We start from the raw sequence: 27,498 nt of genomic DNA, 5'->3' as shown, positions 1-27,498 counted from the left end.
AGGATTGTCCTCTCCTGTCATTATGGGAATACCAAGGGAGTTAGGACTGCTTCTCTCCTCCCCATTCCTTACCCTCCAAATGAGGATGGATGTTCTGCAATTTTTCAGTGCAACTGTGTAACGGATCACTTCTTTTCATGCATCAAGGCCTAAGTATCAGTAAAATTTAACATCACCTACTGTCACTTAAATACGGGTTTCTGAGCAGTATTAATGATATCTAAATATTAAATAACATTTATGAGTTTTGCTTCTAGGGTTTTCCTTTTCATAATCAACGTTAAAAAAAAAAAAAAAAGTTTCCAGCTTTCTTGGCGATTCTGTGAAACTCCTTTTGAAATCTTCCTAGGAAGAAAGTGTTGTGACCCTTCCCCGCCCCCATTAGAGAAACACTGTTGGGTCAGTGACCTGATGGCACTCAGCTAGCAGCCACCACCAGAGAGATAAGTTTCCTCAAATGCCTCTGAGAACGTTGCAGAGTGTCAAACATTGTTCCAAAAATGACCTTTGGATCTGTCTCAATGGGGAGACAGCAAGCCTTTCTCCTTGCTTTTTCACACTTCCTCCCACATGAGTATTCCTTGAGTGGGATGAACTGTCAAAAGCAAGGACAAACACTTTCCTCTTAGCTTACCTGTAGAATACCTCTTCGAAAAGTGAATAAGGCAGTTTTAAGGAGATCTCAGTCTAGACTAGGTAGATACTAGTCTTCGTGATTTGACTTGGTTGAGTAAACTATCGCAGCCTTAAAGAAATGGATTCTTCCCTTATCAGTGTGCATTTTTTCGCAATTTCAAGGGGGCCATGGGGAGATTTTATATGGCTCTGGGTAACAAGTTTAGCCTCATATTGCATTTCAATTGCTCAGTAAGCCAAGAAAAGGGTTGAGCAGATTATCCCTAACGAGAATGAGAGCCCAATGTCACTGTTGAGTAAGGTCTTCCGACTGGTTTTTGAACGTTGCCTTCTGATATTTTATGTGAGTGAGAGTGTAAATGGCTTGGTGTAAGCAGAGCAGGTTAGCCTTTTCAGTACTTCTTCAGTACTTCTTGTTCTGCCGAAATGCTTAGTCAGAGATACTGGAAAAGGAAAGGAGAGCTAAAGGACAGGACACTCTCTCCTCCTGCTTGATAAATGTCCTTCGATTTTTAACTGGTTGACCAGAATGCTCAACTTCAGTCCAGCAAGCAGTCACACAAAATACAAACAAAAGATTTTTCCCCTCACTTGCTTAGGCCTAGCCTGGGCGTTAATGGGTTTCCTTATATTTATCCTTTTCCTTTTTTTATCTGACGATTTATCTGTGATTCTGATGAGAGAGTTTCAACTAAAACTGTGATCACCCTAGGCTCCCAAGAGTCTCCATGCAGAAAAAGTCACTTCCAAGAGTACGACTCAGCTTACCTAACCTCACAGACATCTCACTCACGTAAAATAGAATTCTTACTGCCTGCAACCAATACTAGACCTCAAAGTATCACTCATGACTCAGCTAAGATAGGTTTGTACCATGCAGTAGAGAACAACGCAAATGTGCCAAACTATCAGAGACATAAATCAGCGAATGCAGCATCACGCAGACATCCCAGTTCAGGCCTGAAGGTGACACAGCTCAGAGCATCCAAAATCTTTCTGGGTAATCAAAGCTAACTCTATACTGCAACTGGTGTTGGATCCAGTAAGATCTTCCAGAATTTTAATAAATCTGTCTGAAAATAAGGTCTTTTGTACCCGTTGTTAGGAGTAGAACGCTGTTTCCAATCCTCTCACCTTAATACTTAAGGACTTTCCAAACTAAATTCATCCACTTCCAATGGATACCAATTGATTCTTGCGCCAGTGTTCTCCCTTTACTTAAACGCTCCTTCTCTATCCTCTGAGATCAATTCACTTGCGTTTAGAGAGTAATCATACTCCCTCTCAACTTTCGTTTTGATAGGCTGAACAAAACCCAACACTTCTAGTATTTTCTTATTTGGTAACCTCTCTATGCCACTGACAGTCCCAGATGTACTTCAGTATACATTTAAATTCATATTTCTTGTATGTGGAAACCAAGAATTTTGTACAGTGTTCTACAAGCTTTCTCACTATGGTCTCATAGAAGAGGAATAATTCTTCCCTACCTTTCTTGAGAACATCTTAGCTGAGGCATCCTTGGGATGTTTCCCTTTTTTCAGGGCTGCATCATGCTGTGATCAACAAATCCAGTCTACCCCTTATCCTCTCTCATTTTCCACTGACAAGCTCCAGCTTTACAGCTGATTTTCTTGTTATTAATCCCTAAAAGCATGACCTTACTCTTTGTACTATTATATTTCCTACCCTTACTTTTAGTTCTCCAAATCATATAATTCACCTTACTAATGTAACAATCCTCTTCTGAATTGCTTATGCCTCTGAGCTTTGTGCTGTCGACAAAATTCATTAGCAAATCTCTATTTTCTAGGCCAGGGTCACCAATGAAAACAGTAAATAAGATTAGTCCAAAGACAAAACCTTGAGAAATGCTACTCACATCCACTGTCCAAACTGAAAGTTTTCTTCTCTATAAAAAACCCTGGTCATTCCCCCTTAGTAGTTCTTCACCACCTTAAAATTTGGAAATGATCCACATTTTCTCCAGTTTACCAGTAATTTCCCATGTAGCACAATACTGATATTGCTTTATTGAAGCCTAGGTGGATTATGTCTACAGTATTTTTCCTATCCATAAAAATCAGTTACCTTTTCAAAGAAAGGTATCAGACACAATCTCCCTTTGATAAATATGTATTTCCTTCCATCTTATTTATTTTCACCTCCCTGTGGTTCCTTTTTCGTTATTTATTTATTTATTTTTGTTTCCTTGAAGACTTTTTCTAAAGTTTGAGGTTAGGTGGTTGCCTTTCTTCAAATGTGTACGTTATATTTACTATTTGACAACCAGATGGACCTACCCCAACTTCATATATTTATTAAAAAGCCTTGAAACGTGAGCACTGCTTCTACGATCTACCGCTTTCAAATATCAAGAACGCTGATAATCCAGCTCCATATCTCCTCCCTTTTCCCTAGCTAAATGGACAAAGTTTAGAGAGTTTTTTTTCCACTTTGGTAATAGAAATTTCCAGGTCTACAGTCCTTTTCCCATTAATCATCTTGCCTTTCCTTAGCAGATTCTACATTAGGGTCCTTACAGAAAACTTAGGTGAAGTACACCTTTAATTATGGGGTCATATTTGCATTATCTTTAATCTCTGCCTTACATTTCTTAGCCCACTTTTTATTTCTATCATCATATTTAAATGCTGAAGAAAACCTTCCTCCCTATTTTAGTTTTCTTTGCCAAGTTTAATTTGAATTGACTTTTAGCAATGCCCATGTTTTCTCTGAATTTCTTGAGCTTTAAAATGTAGCTTCTTCTACTGATCTTTTTGTTTCTTGTAAGGTCTCTGCTTACTCCCACTTTTCTCTTAAGGTGATTTCAGTTAGAACAGTTCTTCTGAGGAAGCCTAATGAACTCCATCTTTGCATCACATAGGTTGGCTCCCAAGTTTTGCTCACCTGCCATGAGACAGAGATTGACTGTCCTTTGTAATCTTTGGCCATAAATGTGACACATCCCCTCCATCATCGTGTTATACTACTACTGTATGGCACTGAGGTCCAATACAAATCTTTAAAATAAAATGGCAAGTTTTAACTTGAAGATAGAAAGAAACCAATAGCCATTCATATTTATGAATGCATGGCTTTTCAATGTTTCTAAAATTAATTTCTAATCCACCAGGTAAAGATCTTGTAGTTATCAGTATTTCTGCAATTACAAGGTACTATGGGGCTATTTTGAGGGGGGGGGGGGGGAAGTTAAGATACAGTTTCATGTCCTGCCTAATTTGGTCCAGCTTCAGGCTGCTGCTAAAAGATGTGGTCCCACTCCTTTCTGCTACCCCTACCTACATGATTTCTTGATCAAATTTCTGGTAGTAGCCCACACTGAGATCAGATTGTAATGCAGACCTGCGCACTAAATCAATGGCATTTAAAATATTTTAAGTAAATGGATCAGTTGGCTCACATTTGCTACTGTTGTTTGTGAAAGGATATCACGTTAAGGTCAAGAGATGTGGCTCATTTAAGCAGGGGTTCATTAATATCCTAAAGCATCGGACTATGGAAAACATTTTGCTGAGTTAATAATTTACCGCTTTTATATATCATCCTGATGAACGCACATATCCTTACTGCCGTCTTTCTTCCCATAGCTAGCCGAAATACTGCATTATCTCAATGGCCTGCAGGTGTGTAGATTTGTATCCCATTTTATCAAATCTGCCTGAGAAAAAAGCAAATGGATATACCAGCTCACTAAAATGAAGGAATCAGTCTCACTCTGACTTCATATGCTTTAATCAGACTGATCAATAGACTTCAACTGCAATCTCAGAATAGATAATAAGTAAAATAATTTCAAAAAAAAGTTTTATTCCTATGATATGCAAGTAAGTGAAAACACTAACTTGGATTTATATAAAGCCTTCATCCTAAATTATTCAAGAACACTTTATGAACTGACATAGGAAATTGATCTATAGCTCATTAACTCAGCAGAAGTCCTTCCATTGACTTCACATTAACTTCGGACCAGTACTGAAATGACGCTGACCCACTGCTGAAATATAGCCACTTCTGATCAATATGTAGTAGCTATTCAACAGCATATCAGCAACAACCATCATGTAAAACTTTGGGGCACGTATCTTAATAAGCTACACTGGCCAATTTGAATTCTCAGTGAAATATAAGCAGGCAAAATACACCCATTCAACCTATTACCTGGCCAGGGCCCAAGAACTAACATGCCCTTTCTTAACAAACCTCATCTGCCCTTCTCAACTGCATATGATCAGGCGCTTCAACTAATTCAGAACAGAAGGATTGTCCAGTAACTCAGCATCCTTTTGGTCACAAATTGAGGCATCTGTTTGGTTCTGAATCAGAGGAAAGCTAACCTTGTGGACACCTTCCTACAGTATCCAGCCTCTTCTTGGAGGTGTGCCATCAATGACAGCTTTGCAATGGCTGAATGACTAGTACATTTTAGTGAAGTCAATTCAGTAAAGGTGGGCATGAGATATGACTGATGCCCAGACACTGCAGCATGAATCCACGCCTAATGTCCAGTGTTGCAAGGCCAAATCTCAGTGCTCCTGTGTGTTCTTCAGTTAGACATTCAGCATATACCTGTATGCATCTCTCCCACCTGCCTAATAAAATATGCTGATCTGTCATCATGAGCGTTACGATCTAATTATTTGCATTTAGTATTTATTTCATTTATTAAAAGGGTGTCCAATCTGAAAAGGATCAGAGATAAAACCTTTTCTATAAAACATACAGCTGTCTCTTACTCCAAAATTTATTAAAAGCAGATTGTTAAGAGGAAAGGCAAAGTAATTTTACAAGCCCTAGGAAACCTACTTTTGAAAAACAAAGAACATGTGCAGCAACTTTACAAAGGGCATCCATTAAAGGATGTGTCTTCTATTATTTCGTGAGATACACTTTCTAGGAAGAAAAAACTCTCCAAAATGAGGATTAGGGAAATTCAAGCAAATTCTACCCAACGACTCCTTCTTTATCACATCAAACACAATTATTTTGTTTTAATTTTATGAGTCTCTTGCAGTATATTCTTACACCCCTTCTGCCCTCTCTTCCAAGAGGTTGCCTAGGAGCCCCTCTTTAATTAACTACAATGCTGCTGTTCTTGCTGGCTGTTCCTTCATCAGCTCTGTGAAACCTGAAGACCTTTTTCCTGCCCAAAGGCCCAGCTTTGCCTAGCAGGATAGAAAGCAGCTTTATCCCAACTGCATGATTCTTACCTTCCCCTAGGACATGGGTATGGCAGATTGGAAAGCTCCCAACCTGAGAGACTTGAACCTAAGCCGCACACCTCCTAAATAAGAGATCTAATCCCCAGAATATTACAGACAGGGCAGATTTTCCATTACCAGAGAGCCACGGTAGCGTTATTGGTGAAAGCTGTGTGTATTTGGAACATATCTGTGAGATAAAATTCACTGAAGTGCTTAAGGTCAGTGTGCCTATGTCATGAATGTCATGAAGCACTGGGAGGGAACAGCTCAGGTCAGCTGAAAGAGCAGCACTTCTGGATATAAAGAAAATTTTAGACAGCCGATGTTTACTAGTAAAAGCATTGACACTCACGAACACAGGTGCCTAAAAAGTTAAGTAATATTTTTGCAGATAGTTTGGTAGAGTAACCAACTCAGCCCTCCTTGTGAAACAGGACCTAATTGTTAAAATTTGTTAATGTAGATCCTGTCTCCACTGCTAGAAGCAAGTATTGGCAATCAGTATTGGCAACCTGTGCTATGAGCACCTCGTTAGCCAAAGTGCTTTGTGTGGGTCTATGTGATATCTTGTTGCCTTTTTTCTTGCTCCCACTATTGCTATACACAGTCACGACACTGAGAAATTTTAGGAGAGATTTCCTAACATAAATAAGGGCAAATGAAAGCTTATTTCCATGATCACAGACTATCTGCCAGCCATTCAGATGGGAGGGGAGAAGTTGATTCAAGCTGCTAAATTTAATTAAAGCATATGCTCTTGGGCTTTGCAGTTGAATATCCTTAAATCTCCCTCACTTTGTCTCCTTTCCAGGTCATAACAAAGTTTTAAATCACTTTGAAAGGTTCTTCTTTCATTCTGCAATATTTCTTTTTCTAAAACTTCATTTTGTCCCCTCTCCACTTCCTCCCAAGAAACCACAGAGAAACCCCCCTGAATAGGTCACTAAGGCAATTATCAAGAGGCTAACAAAATTAAGACAGCTGGAAGACCAGTTAGGAAAGAAATTACCACTTATTAAAGGTATTAAAGTGAAAAAAAAATATTCATATAGTGCATTGGTGTAACATACAAAGATAATTCAAAGATTCGAAAAGCAAGCAACGGGGAGTCTTTGGTCACGGCCCACGTTGATACCAATGCCACAAGCAAGGGAGGGAGAGGTCCTGTCTGTAAAGGCACAATTTAGGCTCATGAAAAAGAAACTGAAGAGCAGGATTTCTAAGCTAGTGTTCTCTGTAATGCTCCCATTACCTCCTACGGGTTCGGGGAGAGTGATGGAGAAGCAAAGTTTGAATGTGTGGCTGAGAAAGTGGTATAAGAAAGGACATTTCAGGTTCCTTTGACACATCTAGAGCACAGGATGCGTGTATAGGAGAGATGAAGTTCATCTGAGGTATTGTCACTGGAGATCGAGAAGGTTGTGAGTGAGCTTTTAAAGTTGAGAGTGAGGGAAAGCCAACGGGTGCAGAAGAGCATATGGCTTAGGACAACATTTCTAAAGATGAAGGCACAAATATATGTACCCCTAAGTGAAGGACAGGAAGAAAGTAAATAATCAAACAGGCAACAGAAAACAAATAGATGGTCATTTGAAGAGGGTCTCAGGAAAGGAACCACAATGGTGGTACATGTGCTACTACACAAATGCTGGGAGCCTCAGAAACAAAGATGGTGCAATTGGCCTGTCTGAGCCTGCACAAAGAGATGGATATGCTACATGTATCAAAAACTCGGTGGAAGGAAAACAATCAAAGGGACACTATACCAGATCAGCAGTATACAGGAAAGATAGAGTGAACCATGCCATAAAGAATCTCTGGATTTAAACTACAGCCAAAAAGGAGGAAAACAGTTTTGGGTCTATAGATGTTACTGCTCACCAGGATAGTGACACTGACTGATGCTGACAGAAAACAAAGAGGCAGGGAGGGAAGGGAATACAAATGTATTGAGTGACTTCAGTCATGAAGACTAACCAAACGCCACATCAGAGTCTGAAACAAAGGCGAGGTTTTTACATGCCCTCAATGAATGTGTCACAGAGCAGCAGCTCACTAATCTCAGAACATATGTAACCCCTGAGTTGGTCCTAAGTGTTAGCCAGAATCTCGCTTAATCCCTCACAATGAAATCAATATTCTATAGAAGATTCCACGATGCGCCTGTGGTCTATATCCCTATGGGAGCAACACAGGTCAGGCAGTCCACCAAAGCTTTGCCCAACTTCATCAATGAGAATGCGTAAAAATGAGTTCTTCAAAATGTTAAAAGAGGAAGCTAAAAGAATTAAATCCTTACAGGTGGTGTTGACAGTACTGAGGGGTGTGGACTGGGAGATATACCACTGGTGCACAGTATCTCTTAGGAAAGACTTGAGTAAAAAGAGGTCATCATGGCTGAACAGAAGAGTAAAGGCTGCTATTAGCAATAAGAAGGCATACTGCAGAAAGTTAAAGCTGTACCTAAAAGAAGAAAATAGAATCAGGAACTCTAGCAGATTCAAAGTAAAAATACAATAAGGCAGGCCAAAGGAGATTGAAGAGCAACAAACTCAAGGAAACAATACTGGTATTAAGTTCTTCTTTCAACACATCAGGAGCAAAAAGCCTGCCTGTAAGACCAATTGATAGCAACTGCATACAAGAAACACTCCCAGAGAAAAAGGTCACTGCAGGGTAGCTATGTGAATTCTTTGTGCTGGTGTTTAGAACAGAAGAAACAGGAGTGATAAATGTCCCAGACCCTCTTTGAGGAGAGAATTCAGCAAAGAGTCTGCTTGAAATTGAAATAAAGTAGAGATTAGAAACACAGAATAAACACAGACAAAACAGCAGGACTGGACATATTTACCCAGGAGTTCTACAGAAAATCAAAAATGAAATATCTGAATTCTTAACACCAATGTGCAGTGTTTACCTTAAAACTTCCCTGGTGCTTGAAGACTGGAGAGGATCCAGGAGAGATCCAGGGAACTACAAGCTTATAGCCTGACATCTGAACCAGACAAATTAGCTGAAGCTTTGATGAAGGCTGGAAAAAGGATTTCTCTACTGAGAAATTGTGCACTACAGATATCTTGATTTTTTTTTGTGGATTACCAGACTTGTGGATATCAATAACCCAGGAAATATAATGTTCTTGGAGTTCCAAAAGACTCTTGACAAAAGATGTTTATAGAAAATAAGCAGCCATGGGATAAGATTATCCTCTTATCTGGTTCTGACAAATATAAATACTTTTTAAAAGATAGGAAGCAGAGGGTAGGCATAACAGTTAGCTCTTACAGAGAGGGTGGTAACCAGTAGAGTTCCCTAAGCGTCTGTGCTGGTATTACTGATGTTTGAGGCAAAGAGCTGAAAATGGGGGTCAGCAGTCAGATGGTAAAGTTTTCCATCATGAAGTCATTCAAGGCAGTAAGGACTGGACTGCAGACTGTAAAGAAGTGCAGAAGAATATTCCAAAGAAGTGCAATATAACAGGATAGGAAATTCAAATGAGAGAAATGGAAAGTTATGCAGACAAGGAAGAACAATCATAATTTTAAATATAATGTGATAATGGGCTTTGAGTTGACCATTACTATGCAGAACACGGCCCAGGGTTGTAACAAGTGCTTCCCTACAAACAGTAGCTTAGTGCTCACTAATAGTAAAAAAAAAAAAAAAAAAAAAAAAAAAAAACCAAAAAACAGATCAACCATTAGCAATTATTAGAAAACAGATAAAAATCATAACAAAGAATATTATCATACAATTGTATAAATCCAGGGTCACCCACACCTTGAGTACAATCTGCAATTCCAAACCATGCATCTCAGAAGGATATACTAGAACTAAAAAGATTTGGAGACAGATGATTAAAGATATAACCCAACTTCCTTACAGAGAATCCTTGGGTTGGCTGAAGACTGTGAAAGACAGTTTGGGGTGCATATAATAGATTGCACAATCATGAGGGGTGTGGAGGGCTGGAGAGGGATCGACAGTTCACTCTCTCTTCTAGTGTAAGAACTCATACGAAATAAAGCGAATGGGACCTAGGCTCAAAATAAAAACAGAAGTTGGTTTTTCATGCAGCAGGTTGTAGGCCTGTGGAACTTTCTGCCTTAAAAAAAAAAAAAAAGCTGTTGTGAATGAAAAAAAAATGTATATAGGCTTAAGGGAAGTCTTAGTAAATGCTTGGAAGAGAGAATCACCAAGGACCACAAGATGGTCATGAAATCCCTAGGCTGAAAATAGTTGGGAGACTGGGACAGTAGTCATATACACCTGCCCTGTGCTTACTTTTCCTTCAGCATCCACTTTTGGGCACTATTAGAAGCAGAATACTAGGCTAAATAGACCTTAGTCTGAATTAGTTCTGTTATTCTTAAATTTTAGGTTAAAACAGAATATTTTTGAACTTTTCATAGGCATAATCAGTATTATGTTCCATCTCAGACATTGTCCAAATCACAGAATATATCGGGCTGGGAGGGATTTAAGGAGATCGTTCGATTCATCCCTGAAATTATCTGAATCATCACCTAAACTATCTTCACAGAATCACAGAACGGCTGAGGTTGGAAAGGACCTCTGGAGATCATCGAGTCCATCCCCCCTGCTCTTGCAGGGGCACCTACAGCACATTACCCAGGATTGTGTCCAGATGGTTTTTGAATATCTCCAGCGAAGCAGACTCCACAACCGCTCTGGGCAACTCATGCCAGTGCTCAGTCACCCTCACAGTCAAGAAGTTTTTCCTCAGGTTCAGACAAAGCTTCCTGTGTTTCAGTTTGTGCCTGTTGCCTCTCATCGTATTGCTGGGCACCACTGAGAAGACTCTGGCCCCATCCTCTTGACACCTTCCCTTCAGATACTTATACACATTGATAAGATCCCCCCTCAGTCTTCTCTTTTCCAGGCTGAACAGTCCCAGCTCCCTCAGCCTTTCCTCACAGGAGAGATACCCAGTCCCTTAATCATCTTAGTAGCCCTTCACTGGACTTGCTCCAGAAGGATCATCTTCACAGATGATTTGTAATTTGAAATGATTTAAAAACTTCCAGCAGCAGAAAGTTCAAGCCTTCGCAGATAAGTTTGTACAAGTGCTTTACCATCCTTAATGTGGGATAGTATTTTTTCACATCTAAATTAAATCTCCTTCCAGCAATCTAAACCCTTACGTTCTTGACCTGTCCTCAGTGGACATGGGGAATAGTTTTGTTCCCTTTCTTTTCGTAGCAAGCCTTCACATATTTGAGTAGTTACCATATCCCACTTCCCTAGATCTTCTATACTACAGACTAAACAAGCTCACCTCTTTCAATCTTTATCCATAGCTACGTTGCCCTGAATAGGTGATCTCTCTTGCTGTTGTCTTCTGGACTTTCTCTAGATGACGTATGTCTTAAAGTGTGGATGGAAACTTTGACAGAACTCAGGATGAGTCCTTAAAAACACTGGATAAAGTAAGCTGACTCCATGTTTCAAATCTGCATAGCCCTTTATAAATCAGGGTGATATTTTCTCTTCCTGAGTGGAGTGACAGTGCCTACATTGCAAATACAGAGACAGTTGATGAAGTTTCAAGTGAGCTCATCCAGGCACTGGAAAGCAGCTAGTCAGGACGACAAGACCTTTACAGTCTACTTTGATTTTCCATTTGGATAACTCTCTTCTTCTAAAAAATCAAGTTCTTCCAACAGGCTTTCAGATTCTTCGCTTTATCTCTGAGCTTGATAGCCAACTGGAACATGGAAGAACCATGCAAAAATTGACAGAGGTCATATTCCGTTTTACTGCATACCATTGATTTCTGTTTGGCATTGCAGTCACGCTGAGAGCAAAATTTTTACCTTTGGAAAAATGCATAGAAAACTCTACTTTTTGATTTTTTGTTTGCCTTTTTTTTTTTTTTTTGCTAAGTATATTCTCTGTTTCTCTACTTGCTTGCACCTTTTGACAGTGAACCCCCCAAAATAAGCATTTGTCTTTGTTCATATTTTAAATCTCTTTCTTTGAGAAATGTAAAATTTTATTTCACTTCTCAGCATAGTATTACTACTAGTTAAAAATTATTTTGCAGTAACACTTACAGGCTGACCAGACTGGGAATCTATTGTGTGAAATGTAGCATAAATATATAGAAAACAATAATCTTTGCCTCCTAAAATGTGTAATTTAGGACAAAATCTAATAACTGGATGAGACCACAGGTGGAAAGGACAATTTTAACCAATCAAGAGCAGTAACTGCAGGTCTAATAACAGGAGCCAAACAGAGAGATGATTCTGGTAGTGAGAATTTAGCCATAGAACAAGACAATGAATCAAACCTCTATTTTTGTAGAAGTAACCCAGAAATACATGTTTTAAAACAAGGCGGTTTTCTCACCTTCTGTGTATCTACAGCTCGTATTTCAGGGTTCATCGTTTCGCATAGTGTGCTTACTTGTTTCACATGCATATTTTGCATCATAAGAGGAGCTTTTCAGCTGTGCTTTGGATACTAGTTGTGCTTTCAGCCATTGCAGGGAAAAACTGTACTAAGACTTTGACAGCTGCAATTTCCCTTAATTCACTCTCTGCAATGCTCTTATTGCCGGTCTGGACTTGTGACTGCTGTACCATAGCTTTTCTACATAGGTCAAATTTTCCTCCCGATCATATCAGTGCAGCAGCAATGGCATCAATACAACAGAAAACCAGAATTCACTCCTAACATTTAGGCATGAGCGTGGCCTATTTTCTGCCTTCCAGAACTGAGCAAATTATCAGTGGTGTTTTGTCTTCACGTTAAGTGGGATCAGGGATTTGTTCCAATGTTCCTTATTCGCTTCAAAGTTTTCCTCCCCGCCAGCTTGGTTTAGCCTTGTTCCCTCTTCATTGTGTTATGACTGTTGCACTCAGCATGTGTTACTTTACCTCTGTCAACATTAATTTCAATTGCCACTTGTCATCCCTGCTCAGTGGTGAGGAGTTCAATTTAATATCTCTAGCTTTCATAAACAAAAATAGATCACTAGGATTATTGAGGGTATTGGGCAGGCTTTATTGATGAGGTGATTGACTTATCACTGCCTCGGATGCAAAGTTTTTTTATATTGGTTTATGGCTTTTATTTCTCTAACTCAGACCCAGTAATAAATTTCTAAAAAAGGAAGGGTCAAATCCAAAGACACTAAGATAAATCCAGGTATAATGCCACTAAAATCCATAGTTATTTCAGATACATCTACTGTAACTGAGATAAGAATAAATGCCAAGTATTGAAAACAGGCTTTTTACAGTTGGTAATTGCTTCTTATGACATACCTGACCTGCCAGTTAGTCACTAATTTGGGATACGTATTGCTGCTATTGAAATATTTGATGGACACAACTGTTTTATGTCCAAATCTGCTAAGCCCTGGAATTCAAATCTGCCTTGGAATTTAAACAGACTGAAATAAGGCTGTTAGGGATTATTTGGTGTTCTCCAGGTTCCTTTTATTGTTGCTATAATATCTTTTTTATTAAATTGCTCACAGGGAACAACATACAGATATATTGTAATACGCTAACCCAGCTGTAGTGTTTTCAGGGAAACTTAAGTCACCATCATGGAAGTCTGAAAAAGGGAAATAAGTACCAGCCTTGCATGTTTTGTGAAGCGTTCAGAGTAACTTCTATTTGTTCTCCAGTGCTGATTGCATTTAACTGGTTTGGTATGTAAGGCATTTGCCTGGAAAATAGCATTTTTATCAAACTAAAATCAGCTTTCCAATTGTGCAATTGTCCAATTAATCCGGGATTGAAAAGTTAAGTTGTACTAAAAAAACAGCTTTATTTTGTTCCGTAGTCTTCAGAAAAGCTGTAACCCCAGCCCAAATACATTACAGAATGCAGAAACATTAGCAAAAGAAAGTAGTAATCTGGAGAGAGGAAGGGGAAGGAAAATATTTCTCCTAGAGATATGAAAAGAAGTGATGGTGGTCAAGCAAACGGAGAAAAGAATTTCTGAAAAGTTTTTTCACAAAAAGTGGAGACTCCTTCAGCACAAGAGCAAATAAAAACTGTTCAAAATAAATAGTTCCTAGATCATTTTAAAATCTATAAAAAATTGTTTGTACATATTCAGGACAGATATTAAGACTTTCTTCCTCATGCCAGTGAAAAGGTAAGTTGCTCTTTATTCCTCCCTTACTGTTACATCAGAAGAGCTTTCTTGCCCTATTTATATGGTTATAGGGAGTGACATAGCAACCGGATTTTAAGGGGATAAATCAAGCAGTTATTAAAGCTTTCTTATGGTAAGTTAATTACCTCTCTTTTCCTAAACATATCAACATATTTTTGTAAAAAGTAGTATTAATAACACAAATGAAATTAGAGCCTAAGAAATCTATACTGCCGCCATGTACTCTTTGTGCAAGTTATTCTTCTGTGCTTTCACGCTTTGTGGAAAACTCCTGTAGAATTTCATATGAATTCAACCCTACTGGGTTACATGGAAAGTACATAACAGGATTTAGCACACATTTATTTCTGTTCAATTTTTTTCTTAAAGCTACTTCCCAAATTCAATAGCAAAAATACTACATTTTTCTCTAATCTCTAAGATATTAGACTAACATAGGTATATCATTTTCTATTAAATTCTTAATGATTTTTCCATAAGGGCATGACTTGTGTTATCATGTGTCAAACAGACAGAAACCCAGCAGATGACGTAAAATAATGACGGTGGCAATGGAGGCAATAAGGCCCAGGAGGTATCATTACAGGGGAAACAAATAAATACAGCTCAGGAAAAGTAACCTAGATGACTATACGATAACCTTTCTATAAATATTTTAAAAGCATAACTATTAAAGGGTTATAAGATGGTTCACAAAACAGATTGGTAGCAATCTGTTCCTACCAACAACATAATGAAACTGAGGCAAAGAAAATTCCTTTCAAACATGAGAAAGAATCCCCTAAAGACACAGTCGACTCAAGTGGGTCATAGTCTCAGTAGGGAAGAGATGAAAGCATCTCTGTTGAATTTGTTTAATTCAGGTAGAGATTCCCTGTTGCATCTCTTTATAGAGGAGGGGACCAGAGTACAAAAAAAGTTCAACGAATTCTACAGAGTCCCAGTGGATTACAACTGATGTAAATGAAATGCACTTGCTCACGTCAACATGATGAGCTTGCTTTCGCTCCTAAAAAAATATTTTTTTTAACCTTAGGGTACCTAGCGAAGAGTGCAGTTTCCCACAGTAGAAACATGCTGACAACTTCAGGCTGAGATATCATTGCCAAACTCAGCCCTAAGCAGGTATACAGGTTGCACCTCAGTGAGTTTACCTCGTTACAGAACTAAAAATCTGCTTCAGCCTTGGGAATTGTCACACAGTAGCTGGCAAACGGGTAGCCTCCTCCCGGTAAAAGCAGACAAATACGAAGATTAGGCTGCTTAAATAAAGCCTTGACCCTTAGGGCTTTTGGTTTCCCTAAAGCTGACTATATATTTTTCAGATTTTTCATATTTGTGCATGCTAGTAGTATCAGATGGAACAAAACAGTTGTTAATTGTTTAACTATTTTCTCAATTCAGAGGAAGTGTCAATTTAGTCAATGCAAGATGACTGCCTGGTTACATGAACAACCTGATTCCACAGCATGTGAAGAACCCTTAACTCATTTTGAAAAGTATAATAATCAATAAGCAGCTGGTAATAACAAGGATCAATCCTAATGCACACAATATGATTGTAGGTAAAACTCCAAAGTCCTTGGAAGAGAAATGTTCCAAGAGTAGGCACAATATTATTACTGTATTAATAACACGGTTATTGATTAACCAGTATTTCTTCAAGGACAAAATGCCAAACCAGCAAGATGCAGAGACTGCAAAGCAGAGTAGTCATATGAGGTTTTCCTCACTGCGGTGAGGAATCTCCTTTGATGGCATCTCTCTCCTTGAATACTTTGTCTGTACCTTACACTAGCACATGTTTATATCCATTTTTTTCTTATTTACTTTCATGATGCTCCCATTGAAAGTAAATATGATTTGTACTGAAAATTACCAGACTGTCTTGCACAGTGTTTTTGAAGCGTAATCTATGCTTCCTGTAGGAGCAACCTGCTCCTCCTTCCCCCTCTTCCCTTTTCCCCCCTAAAAACACTCAGTAAGAAAGTTGTACCCAGGTAACTAGTCACAGATGGCAAGCAGAACAGCTGTATTTTGTTATCAATGCATTTTTATGGCCCTTTTCCTAAGGGATTTTCTTTAGAGGTTGCACAGATAAATGATTTAGCAATGCAGCAAAAGATCAAGGAAACTGCTCTGATAGTAGTTTGGTGCAATAAAACCTTGAAGTTTATGGAGGCTTAGGTGGCCCCTCAGCCCTTCTAAAACTTTTTTGGCAGAGCTGTTGGTGTAGAATTACATTTCTGAAAAGGCAGCTGGCTTGTCAAGCCCTTGTTAAAATGAAATGTCGTTCAAAGGCCCTATCAAGAAAATCCTTGCTTTATAACTCTTTTTGCAAAGCCAGCCACTGCTAGCCCACTTAAGTAAAGCTGCTGTCACTTAGCAAGTAAAAAGCAACCCCCCGCCCCTGTTACGATCTGAGTCAGAGCCGTTCTCCGGGTCACCAGATGCACCGTGTGCCTGATTTGGTTTGTTAAACCACTTTGACGGCAAAGCACCTAAGTCAGGGTCTATGTCTTATGGTGTTTTAAATAGCACTGCGCTGATGGACAGCACCTGAATGGCAATAATGCAATGACTTTTATTTATTTGTTTCTGTGTCCTAATTGTATGCTGCACGCTAAGCACTGCGTAAGCACAAAAGAAGGCACCATCCTTTCCGCAATGAGCTTATGCTGCTCTCACGAGTAACAAAGAATATTTATAACGATTAACAGTGAATCAGCTCATCCAGGCTAGTGATTTTCTTCACTTCCACCAGCCAAGAACAGGCACTTCTTCCTCTTTGCAAGGCCGTGACCTAGGAGGCCAGGCCAGCAAAATCATCTCCAGTACTGGACTCTGAGCAGCTCGCCAGCTGATGAAATCAAAAGCTAATGAACCACTTCAACTTCTTTTACTTAGACTTCAACACACTCCCAGAGGAAGACTCTTGGGGTTAAATCTCTTCACTGAGAAGGCACCAGTGGGCGGATGCAGAGGAAAGGTAGCCGAGATGCTCAGGGGGCCACTGCTTTCATTAATGACACAGGAGTGGGAGGAAGAGGAGCACAAGGGCTGGTGGGAAGCGACAAGACAGAGGAAAGATGGGAGAAGGGAAGGAGTTGTGCTGTCCGAACACAAGAAAACACTTTTTCACAGAGGAGGTGGCTGAACCCCCGAACAGGTCGCTCAGAGAGGTTGTGGAGTCACCATCCTTCGGAGATATTCAAAACTTGACTGGACACGGTCCTGGGCAACCTGCTCTAGTGACCCTGCTTGAGTAAGGGGGTTGGACTAGGTGATCTCCCTTCCAACCTCAACGACGTGACTCTGCGAGTGAAGAAAGCGACGTCGGCCGGCCCTAGCTCACAGGCCGGGAGAGGGGACAGGAGGGGGATCGGCCACCGGCAGGGAGCGAGGAGGCGGCAGGGCAGGGGCACCAGGGACACAGCACGAGGGCGCTCTGCGTGGATCACGGAGGCGGGAAAGCCTCTGAGGAGCGGGGAAGAGAAGCAGGAGCCTTCGAGGAGGGCGCGGAGGAACCGTGAGGGAACGGCCGGGGGGCTACTGCAGAGGATGCTCAGATGAGCGGGAATCGGGCCGGGGAACACAGCGGGGACCGCAGAGAGAGGGCGAGTGGCGGGGATCCGGCGGGCAGGGGAGCCCTCAGCAGAGGTAGGGGGAAGAGGCGGGCGGTGGGGATGGGGAACGAAGCGGACGCCTGCCGGGCGGAGGGCGGGAAAAGCGGGAAGCGCCCGGCCGGGCCGTGAGGAGAAAGCGGCTGAGGCGGTGGGGGAGGGGCGGGCGGCTGCCACAGGCGCACGCCTTCTCCTCCGGGGATTGGTCGGCTGGGGAAAGAGGGCGGGGCGCTGACCGAGGGCCGGCGCGCGGTGCCGGCTGGGAGTTGTAGTCCCGCGCGGTGGCCAACCTGCGGGCTGAGGTCTTCAGCGGGCGGGGAAGGGGAGGGGTAGGGAGGGGGAAGAACACGTGGTGCGGACGGGAGGAGGAAGGGCCGGGGCGGGGGGGGGGGGGGGGGGGAGGAAGGGCCGGCGCGGTCACGTGATGTTTGGGTGCCGGCGGCAGGGCGCAGCCTCGCGGCGGCTCGCGCGCGGCGGCAGGTGAGGTGCGCGCGCCGCGCCGCGTGCCGCCCCCCCCTCCCCCTCCCCCGCTTTCGCCTCGCTCGGCCAACGGCCCCGCCCTGCGCGGCACAGGGGTGGGTGTGGGTGAGGGGGTGTGTGGGGTGGGTGTGAGGGTGTGGGACAGGCCTGGCCTCGCGTGGCAGGGTGTGTGTGCGAGCTCAGGGCTGTGAGGGGCCTGGCGCGGCGGGCTGTGTGTGTGTGGGGGGGGGACCTGAGGGCTGTGACAGGCCTGGTGTGGTGGGCTGTGTGTCTGTGAGCTCGGGGCTGTGAGGGGCCTGGTGCGGCGGGGTGTGTGTGTGTGTGAGCTCGGGGCTGTGAGGGGCCTGGTGTGGTGGGGTGTGTGTGTGTGTGAGCTCGGGGCTGTGAGGGGCCTGGCGTGGTGGGCTGTGTGTCTGTGAGCTCGGGGCTGTGAGGGGCCTGGTGTGGTGGGGTGTGTGCGTGAGCTCGGGGCTGTGAGGGGCCTGGTGTGGTGGGGTGTGTGTGTGTGTGAGCTCGGGGCTGTGAGGGGCCTGGCGTGGTGGGCTGTGTGTCTGTGAGCTCGGGGCTGTGAGGGGCCTGGTGTGGTGGGGTGTGTGCGTGAGCTTGGGGCTGTGAGGGGCCTGGTGTGGTGGGGTGTGTGTGTGTGTGAGCTCGGGGCTGTGAGGGGCCTGGTGCGGCGGGGTGTGTGCGTGTGTGAGCTCGGGGCTGTGAGGGGCCTGGTGTGGTGGGGTGTGTATGTGTGTGAGCTCGGGGCTGTGAGGGGCCTGGTGCGGCGGGGTGTGTGTGTGCGTGAGCTCGGGGCTGTGAGGGGCCTGGCATGGTGGGGTGTGTGTGTGAGAGCGCGGGGCTGTGACAGGCCTGATGTGGTGGGGTGTGTGTGTGCGTGAGCTTGGGGCTGTGAGGGGCCTGATGTGGTGGGGTGTGTGTGTGAGAGCGCGGGGCTGTGACAGGCCTTGTGTGGCGGGGTGTGTGTGTGTGAGCTCAGGGCTGTGAGGGGCCTGGTGTGGCAGGGTGTGTGTGTGAGAGCGCAGGGCTGTGACAGGCCTTGTGTGGCGGGGTGTGCGTGTGTGAGCTCGGGGCTGTGACGGGCCTGGTGTGGCAGGGTGTGTGTGTGAGAGCTCGGGGCTGTGAGGGGCCTGGTGTGGCAGGGTGTGCGTGTGTGAGCTCGGGGCTGTGAGGGGCCTGGTGTGGCAGGGTGTGTGTGAGAGCGTGGGGCTGTGAGGGGCCTGGTGTGGCAGGGTGTGTGTGAGAGCGTGGGGCTGTGACGGGCCTGGTGTGGCAGGGTGTGCGTGTGTGAGAGCGTGGGGCTGTGACGGGCCTGGTGTGGCAGGGTGTGTGTGTGTGAGCTTGGGGCTGTGACAGGCCTGGTGTGGCGGGGTGTGTGTGTGAGCTCGGGGCTGTGACGGGCCTGGAGTGGCAGGGTGTGTGTGTGAGAGCGCGGGGCTGTGACAGGCCTTGTGTGGCGGGGTGTGCGTGTGTGAGCTCGGGGCTGTGACAGGCCTTGTGTGGCGGGGTGTGTGTGTGTGAGCTCGGGGCTGTGACGGGCCTTGTGTGGTGGGGGGTGTGTGTGAGCTCGGGGCTGTGAGGGGCCTCGTGTGGTGGGTGGGTGTGTGTGTGTGAGCTTGGGGCTGTGACGGGCATGGCGAGGTGGGGTGTGCGTGTGTGACCTTGGGTCTGTGACAGGCCTGGCACCACATGGTGTGTGTGTGTGTGAGCTTGGGGCTGTGAGAGGCCTTGCACAGCAGGGTATATCTGTGTGCAACCTCGGGGCTGTGACGGGCCTGGCACGGCGGGGTGTACGTGTGTGAGCTCGGGGCTGTGATAGGCCTGGCACGGCGGGGTGTGTGTGACCTTCGGGCTGTGACAGGCCTCCTGCGGCGGGATGTGCGTGTGCGACCTCGGGGCTGTGACGGGCCTGGTGCAGCGGGGTATGTGTGTGCGACTAGGAGCTATGACAGGCCTTGCACAGAGTGAGTGTGTGTGTGTGTATATTCAGCCTAGGGACAGACCTGGCACAGGGCTGCGAGTGCAGCCTTGGACAGGGGGCTGGTCCTTGCCCGGGGGCTACGCGTGCAACGCTGGGGTTAGACCCACGCCTTGCACAGGTGCGTGTACGTGCATCGTGCAGCAGGGGCTGGCCGCGCACACGTGTGTGCACGCCTGCCTGCAGCTCGGCCCGCGAGCCCCGTGTGCAGCCCCGGGGGGACAGGCCTTTTTTGCGTGACCTGCCAGCGTGGTTGTGAGTCTGGTGCTGGTGTGTCTGTTCAAGAGGGGTGGATGTTCCTCCGTTGCATAAAATAACACGGATTTGCTGTCCCGGTGCTCCCTTCCCTGGGGTATGCCGCTGTGTGGAGGGTGATGTGCATCTGCTGTTGGTGTTGAGGACGAGTAGGGTCTGGGGTTGGGGGTGGGAGCGTTACCTGCGTGGAGCGGGTCTGTGGGCCCTTGTGGTGGGGCTGGGAGGGAGGAGGGCGTGGGAGAAGAGGAAGGCACTTTCCCCAGGGGCACACACGCGCCTCTCGCAAAGCTTGCGACCTGGCACTGAAGGCAGAGATTTCCACACCTCTTTGCCGTGCATTCCCACGAAGCGATCGTCCTTCCTGTGCTCCAAATTTCCCTCTTCCTGGGGAACCCCTGAAGAAAAGGTGGGTGTTGGGGAGGGCTATGAGCTACCAGCAGCTCTTGGTAGTCCCCATCCAAAACGCTTGAGCAAACCCCCTGGCATGTCCCTAGGGACCTGAGGCATCTCGGGGTGTCCAGTGCAGAGGAAGGTCATATTTTGCTAAATCCTCCGGCTCCCTTAGGGTGCTGCCTGCCCTGGACTGCCAACTTCAGAGAGTGGGAGGCATCTCCACGTGCACGGCTGCGCTTGGGCTCCCACTCCCCCCTTTCCCCTTCCATATTAAAATATTTCACGTGTAGCAAGTGGGGGGGGGGGAAATCAGGCTTTTTATTTGAGGAAGATTTATAGTACTGCTATGTAGTTGGGCTGGTTTTCTGTTGCTATGACACTGTGTCCTGTGGTTTCTTAATACAATGAAACATTGATGTGTCGACCTCCAGGACGATAGCAGTGTTGGCAGTGTTGAATACTGTTCTTTGACCCTTGTATTTTAATAAAAGGTTCTTGCTCATTTCTAACATCACTCGTGGATGTAATGGTGTATATGTATTTTTTTCCTTCCTGGCTAATTCAAAGGATAGGCTTTTGAAATAGCTTTGTCATGACTGAGTCAGTAGGATGGTCTTACAAATAACGCTTTTGGGAAGATACAGGAGCAGAAACAAAACTACTTCTAAAGTTAGAAAGCACCACTTTCTCTAGTTGTCCTTGGCTGATTTTACCAAAACTTTTTTTATTATCTCAGTACAGGTTTGTGATCCAGAGATTTTAATAAAAGCTAGCGATAATTTCATGGTACAATTAAGGTACGGGATCTGGCAGTGGAGTGGATTTGGGGAAAATCTGCATTTCCTGACTGTCCTTTGAAATGCCGAGTGTCATTGTGTGCATATTAAAAAGCAAAGGGCTTATGAAACCTAATAGGATGTTTTAATTCTTCCAGAAATACACCAAATGTGTGTTGAAAACCTTCTGTCGTTTGCGTTTCCAATGTTCTGTGACTCGAGCAACTCGAGCGCTTGAGCTGTGGCCTTGTGTCTGGAAACGCTGACTAAACAAGCAGTCCCTGTTAGCACACCTGGGGGTAAGCACACGCACTATGTGCAGGTTGTGGCCTAAGCTTTGCTCTTCGTGCTTCGTCCTAGTTAATCCTGAATTTCTGCTAGCTACATTAGGTTTGTGTGGCCTGGGTCTGAAAAGGGTGAACTGAGCTAGAAGTTTTTTTTTTTCTTTTTCTTCTCTCCCCTTTCCTGTTTATCCAGTAATAGTAGAAATAAGATTCGTTTTTATATATGTTTTCATTTATATATATGGTATTTACCCCTTTTTCTAAGCTGGTGTTTTCCATCGTGATGGGGCTGTGAAACGAGCAGTGCCACATCGTACCGCGTTGATATTTTCCCTGGGTTGCGTGCATGGCAGAGGGGCTACGCTCAGGGCAGGCGGAAGGCGCAGCAATTTTGGCAACAAACCCTTAATGTCTTTGAGGACCTGATGCTATTGGGAGGTAAAGCGAGTGGGTGTTGGAGGGAATTTCACAGTATGATGCCCTTGGGTAGCCTCCGCCATTGCTTAACTGTCACCGTAGCTACGGTTGTCCTGGTGTCCAAGGCTGCCTCTGCTGTGAGTGAGGATGACTGTAAATTATTTGGCTGAGGTTGACTAGAGAACAGTATATCACAGCGATTTCAATGTGAAGTGTTTTAACCGAGCTCAGAAGTCTCTGTGGTTTCCCATTCTCTCTTATCTGGATCCAAGAAACCTTATTCTTTCAGCCTTTTCCTACAACACGTTTGTTTTTAAACCTCTGGATACTTTTGCTAGTCTCCGGGAGACTGACCTTGTCTGCCTTCCGGTGCGATGCCTGGTCTGTGGGCGGGAGACCCTCTGCTGAGGGCCAAGACAGAGTGGGAACAAATAATAAATGCCTCTGTGTTTTGAACAATTTGCACATAGGTGTTGATAATAAAAAAGTAGGCGAATGTGACTGTTCTTCCCCCCGCTTTGCTTATAAATACATATAAAATGATATTTTGAATTGCTGATTCTTCTGGGAATTCAGGGATATTTAAATAGCGAGTGTGAAAGGGTAAATAATATCAAGATAAAAATAATACTTTCAATTCCCTGCCTGTGTCATAAACACGTTCTGCTAGATTAAAATGGAAAGAACTTAAAAAAATGTAATTTACTTTTCTCATCTTTGTTATCTTGCTTCCTACATTTCAGCTAGCTTGAGCGGTGGAGCTGGATATATCCCTTCCACTGGGTTTTTCATGCACCTGCTGAGGGTTGCTGGCACCACACGGAACCGTGTAAATGTGTGCCACTGACCGATTAAAACAAAACTCATTAAAATATTTTGCTTCTTTTGGATGGATCTCACCCCAGTGCTCCATCTCTGCACTGGCCCTTGTCGCTGCTTAAATCCCGTACATTGGCTTAATGCTCGGCACCCGGGTCCTGCGGCGAGCCCTTCGGGGACAGACCTCATCACAGCGGCACGCAGGTAGAGAGCAGCGTCCACACGTAACTTCTGCAGGATTGAGGCCATCGCCACCGGGGCGGAGGCGGTTTAGCTGCCTGCTGAGGACCTACGTGCTGCCATGAAAGTTGAGGGCTCGAAGGCTGGGTGCCGCGGGGTCACATCTCGCCGAGTGCACGTGCGCTTGCAAGACAGCGCAAGCCTCTTGGTGTGAAACCCTCCAGGTATTTGGGTTAAGCAAGCTTGACGTGAGGCAGGAGCGCGTGTGGTCTCACCAGCTGAAGTACTGGAGCGGGTCTAGCCCTTTGGTACTTAACGGAGGTCATATTAGAAATCTTGTCCTGCAGTAACATCACTAACCACTTGAATTGTGTTTGTTTGTTTGTTTATTTGTTTTTGTTTTTATTTTATTTTATTTTTTTTTAACTTGGTGCCCTGGCCAGAAACTTGGGTTGGCGTTGCCTGCTGCGGTGCCAAGTATTGCATGGATTAAGCAAAACTAGTGCCCATCGCTTGGTTTTGTCCAGAAGACTATGTATAAAATACTCCTTTTCTGCTGAAAATACTCCTTTTCACGTCTATGAAAGCGTTTGTCGTTTTGATATCAGAACTGGGGTTTTTAATAATGCACTGTGTCTCTGATGAAGGGATACGATCGAGGTAAGAATGGTTCTCCGTTTTTGTTTTTTGCTCATCTTGCAAATGATGGTATGTAAGATTAAAATAATTTAAAAGAGTTAAATTAATCTGATTTAACACTTACAGGGAGGTTTCTATTTAAAACTCTTCTTTTTCTTTATAGTTTCACTAGTCAAGAAATTCAGTAGGCAGATGCCACGTCTTTGTTGCCGTGCATTGGTACAATGTCTTTGCTTCTCAGTTCTTCTGATGGTGAAAATACAGTTAGCATTTAACTGTAAAGGAAGATAAAGTCAGGGGTGGATTTTCATTTTTTCCCCCATTAGACTGTCCTTTCTGCTTACAATGCCATTACGACCCGAAGATTGTGTTGGTGATCAATTGTTCTTTGAAAAATGTGCGGAAGATAGGTTTAAAAAAATATATCTATGTATCAGCACGTGTGTTTTGTAGCGCTTTGAGATTCCTGGCAGTAGGTAAAAGTTCTCCCAAAGGGGATTTAGGTGTGTGTTAGCTGCTTGTCTGCTGGATTACTGCAATCAAAAGATTGCAAGGAAAAAATTGTATCTCTATGCCTTACGTTTTTAAGGAGGCCACTCTATCGTGTTGTTTTGGAGGGTCTCGTCTGTGTCTCTGCAGCATGCAGAGCGGTTGGCTGTTAGGGAAGGGTCGTAAGCCAAGCCATGCGTTTGCTCCCATGCGGCAGTGCCGCCAGGCTACACACGGGATCGCAAAAGCTGTGGAGGGGAAGCCCAGATGCGAAAACAAACCCACAAAAGCGTTTTCCGCCTTCCTCTTGCATGAAGTCCAAGTCAGATGTGGCTTTTGTCACATGGGCGCAGGGACGGTTTAAAAAGAATGTTTTGTTGCGGAAATATATTGTTGCGTTGCTTTTTTTAGTAAATGTCTATGTTGGTTGAGGCCGGGATTGCTTTTCTTGGTATCTGTGTAATCTCTTTGCTAAATAAAAGTGTAAAATAGTTGCAAAACGTTTAATGCTCTTCGTTGTATAATGTTCTTTTTTCATCCTTGTTCTGCGATTACATTTAGCTCTGCGGGAGATTAAGATATAGCCCCTTTGCTCCAGATTTCCCCCTCCACCCCCCTTATATCACACAAATACAGAATACGAGTATGGGGAAAGAAAGGACCAGTATTAAAACAGATAAAAATGCATCCTGTGATATTTGAGTTTACACTGAGGACTTGATTTCCGTACTGAAGAAACATGGATCTATCTCAATATACGCTACTCCAAGCATGGTGCATGCTACGGAGAGGCATTTGTGGGAGGGGAAAAAAAGAAAAACAACATGTGAAAGAGGAATAGGGAGCATGCTGGAGGGCAGCGATGGGGTCGTGCTGACACCATTGCATCCAAGAGCTTTGCACTGAAACACCGGACTCGCAAATTCACGTGCCCCAGGGATGCAATCTTTGAGGTTACTTGGAGTATCGTTCTTCATTCTTCCTCCCCTGCTGTATATATTTATTGTGATTGCAACCTTGAATTACCCGATTGCTTATATGTATATGTATATATTTTGGAGGACTCCTCTCATCATGTGCATGGAAGAAAGGGAGTGCAGAACAGACAGCTGTGGAGTATTTTGTTCCAACCCTGTTGCATTGGAGGTGGCCTTAGGCCTTACTTATGTAAAATACAGAACTTTGTTTTTTCCCTGAGGGATTTCCCGTCATGCTCGTTGCTGCAATCTGTTGCCGTTTTTCGGTTTATAATGCATCGTTTTGTTGAGTTGCTTCGGCTTGGAGGAAGGGAGGCGACCGTTGTGTTTTCTGTATGCGAGGAAGGGGCGCAGAGGGAGGCTGAGACGAGGAGCGACCGCTGCTTTTAGGTCTTGTGACCCACATTTTTAGCTTAGCCCAATTCTGCTTTGAAAAAAAATCTCATATAAGTAAAAAAAAAGAGGTTGAGGCATAATTCCCCTTCCCCCCCCCCCCACCGTTGAAATCCCTCATTTCACGTGGCTTCTGTTGTGGCTTGGACCAGGGTCCGCAGGCAGTGGTGTTCGCTGTGCAGCTCAGACGTGTCCCAAAATTTGAGGCTGTCTTGGAGGAGAGAAAGAAACCCTTCTAGGCTGTTTGAGGAAGAGCGGATGACCTTGATTGGGTTTTTTGAGGAGTCTCCCAATAGTTTCTAGTTCAAGGACTGAAAACCATCCGCAGGGAAAGCCTGGCTTGCCCGGGGTCGTGCTCGGCAAAGGCAGGGTTTTTGGATGCTGCAGCTGCTTCTACTTGTGAAAGCACAAGCTGAGATTTTCATGGGCTGGTAAAGCACGTGCTGTTGGAAAGCTATCGTAAATCCCTTTGCTGGAGGTTGGAGATGATGGCATTTTTGAAGAGAAACATCTTAGAGCAAATTATTTCCCCCCTCCAGCCAACTTGATTCAAAGCACGCCACTTGCGTCAAAATTTCCCTGCAGAATTTAGTCCTTAGTAGATAACTGCTATTGAAGTTTTTTAAACGTTGAGTAGTTCATTTGGGAAACGTATTAGCAGCTGAAAGGAGGACTTTTTATCAGCGAAAGCAGCGGCCGAAGCTAACTGCAGATAACCGCTCTCCGTGAACGCGTTTGCACGGCTTAAGCTGCGTTACTGCTGAACGCTGAGAACGTCCCTGCCTCATCCAGGCGTCCACCCACCAAGTGGGCTCTCCTCATGGAGAGCTGCTTAGTCCTCATCACCTGGAGAGATGTGGCATGCTCCGACTTCTTAGATTTAAATTTTTGCAGTTAGGAGAGGGGAGGAAGAAGCCCGCCCGCGCGTCCGTTTGCTGATGAGAAAGCTCGATGAGACTGCGAGGACCTGATAGACCTGTGCCAGCTCGCTGGTTGACCTCTCGTTAAATATAACGCTGTGCGTGACGCGTTCGCTGCGTTCGCTTTTGATTGCGCCTTCGTCCGCCTTGAAACGGGAACTGCAGGCCGTCGTCGGTTGGGTTTGTGTCGTTTTGCTGTTGCTTCGGGGGAAACGCACCTCGCCTAAGACGCGGACTTAACTTTCTGCGTAGGAATAACGCTGCTTGTTTGCTTACAACGCCGTTTGTGCGCGGGGCCTTGTCTTAATGTCCCTCTGGCGACTGAAAGTCCGTCTTGGCTGCTGAAACAAGTGGCTCAGCCCTTTAAATGGCTGTCTCTGAAAACATACGGGGAATGACCTTTTGTTTGCTCTGGATCTTCAATAACGATAAAGCCGGCTTTTTTTTTTTTTTTTTTTTATGGTAGTTACTACAACAACCTAAAGTTAACGCCAATCAACTTCATTTTGTATTCCCAGCTGGGAGAACAAAAAAAAAATAAAAAATCATATGGCTCTATGAGAGTAGGTGCTATGCATTAAGGCGTAGAGCAATTTCTGTCGCTGTTTTTTTAACATCTTCCATGTAGCAAACAGGCTGCATCCTTCTGTTGAGAGCTATGTATCTTTTTAGCTTTTCCTTACTGCAAAACCTCAGGAAACAAGAGTTAGACCTTCATGCGGGTTTTGAGTCCTTTTCCCCATAAATTGGATTTATGAGGCCTTGTGACTTTACTAGCTTTCTAGACTCTTGCGAACACTTGCTAATTTTAAGAATACCTAATTTGCACAGGTTTAAATATACCACTA

General features: G+C 44.3%; 1 protein-coding gene across 40 annotated transcripts in view; it reads left to right on the top strand.

The window, feature by feature from the left end:
• Positions 1–17,490: 17,490 nt before the first annotated feature.
• The window catches only part of TSNARE1 (t-SNARE domain containing 1), a 482,568-nt gene continuing 472,560 nt past the window's right edge, over positions 17,491–27,498 (top strand). For 8 of the 40 annotated variants that reach the window (XR_011139363.1, XR_011139361.1, XR_011139362.1 and 5 more), the window contains exon 1: positions 17,999–18,124. The gene's annotated coding sequence lies outside the window, so the exon portion shown is untranslated. Of the gene's footprint in view, positions 17,682–17,998; positions 18,220–20,655; positions 20,770–27,498 lie in introns of those variants that run through there. The other 32 variants (XR_011139365.1, XM_068933488.1, XM_068933471.1 and 29 more) reach the window with 20 other exon arrangements.

The sequence above is a fragment of the Struthio camelus genome, chromosome 2 (assembly GCF_040807025.1).
Source record: "Struthio camelus isolate bStrCam1 chromosome 2, bStrCam1.hap1, whole genome shotgun sequence".
Classification (NCBI taxonomy): Eukaryota; Metazoa; Chordata; class Aves; order Struthioniformes; family Struthionidae; genus Struthio; species Struthio camelus.
Note: the sequence above shows the minus strand (reverse complement) of the source record. Positions and strands in the feature narration are given on the sequence as shown.